This window comes from Papaver somniferum, chromosome 10, assembly GCF_003573695.1.
Source record: "Papaver somniferum cultivar HN1 chromosome 10, ASM357369v1, whole genome shotgun sequence".
NCBI classification, from domain to species: domain Eukaryota; kingdom Viridiplantae; phylum Streptophyta; class Magnoliopsida; order Ranunculales; family Papaveraceae; genus Papaver; species Papaver somniferum.
The window spans coordinates 150,373,278-150,374,275 of NC_039367.1; the positions used below are offsets into that span (position 1 = coordinate 150,373,278).

At 36.7% G+C, this 998-nt stretch overlaps 1 non-coding gene across 1 annotated transcript; it reads left to right on the top strand.

Moving 5' to 3' along the window:
- Window positions 1-533: 533 nt before the first annotated feature.
- On the top strand, window positions 534-637 carry LOC113319803. The gene has a single exon (XR_003345793.1). It is a non-coding gene; the product is annotated as a small nucleolar RNA R71 (small nucleolar RNA).
- Window positions 638-998: the final 361 nt, after the last annotated feature.

The window sequence follows — 998 nt, forward strand, 5'->3', positions numbered from 1 at the left end:
CTATATTACCTAAATCATTTTCATAGGACAGATGCACATGCTCAAAATCAGTATCAACATCACATGTATATGGAATACTAGAAGAAACATCATTCATGAAGGTCGAGGCAGAGAAGCCTAATGTATTTGAACCCAAAGGTTCCATAACATTTTCAGCATAGACATGTTCTTCTAACATAACATCATCATCATCATCATCATAGTAATATGCATACTTGTCCCTATTAGCAGTTGTGGTGTCATTAGTCAACTCATGTTCCTCTAGATTAGGTTCATATTCAATATCATACACATGAGAAGGACTAGACATGCTATTTCCAAAGTTCAATTCATTACCACCAATATCATGTGACAGTGTCTCAGTTTCCCTAATGGACTCCCAGTGACGGGTTTTCTCTGCAATCTCAGCTAAAAATTTCCATGCATCATCCACAGTTTTATCAAGAAATTCACCATTACACATACACTCAACCATGGCTCGAGATTTAAAGTCTAGTCCCTCATAGAGGATAACGACAAGTCTCCACTTCTCAAATCCATGGTGTGGACATTCGCTCAACAAATCATTAAAACGTTCAAAATAGTCAAAAACAGTTTCCTCATCCAACTGGACAAAACAATTGATATTTTGACGAATAGCGATGGTCCTATGATGTGGAAAAAATCTTTGGAAAAATTGATTAGTGAGTTGTTCCCAAGTGGTGATTGATTGTGGTCTCAAACCGTAAAACCATGTTTTGGCCCTTTCCTTTAGAGAAAATGTAAACAAACGCAATTTCAGAGAGTCTTCGGACATATGATCAGGTTGCATAGTCCGACAAATTTGTTCAAACTCTCTTACATGAGTATAGGGGTTCTCAGAATCGAACCCTCGAAATATAGGAAGTATTTGTATCATGGTTGCATTTATTTTAAAAGGGGTATTGGTTTGAGGTAATACAATACATGATAATGGAATCTTTATTGTGGGATACATGTATTCATGGAGAGCACTAGGT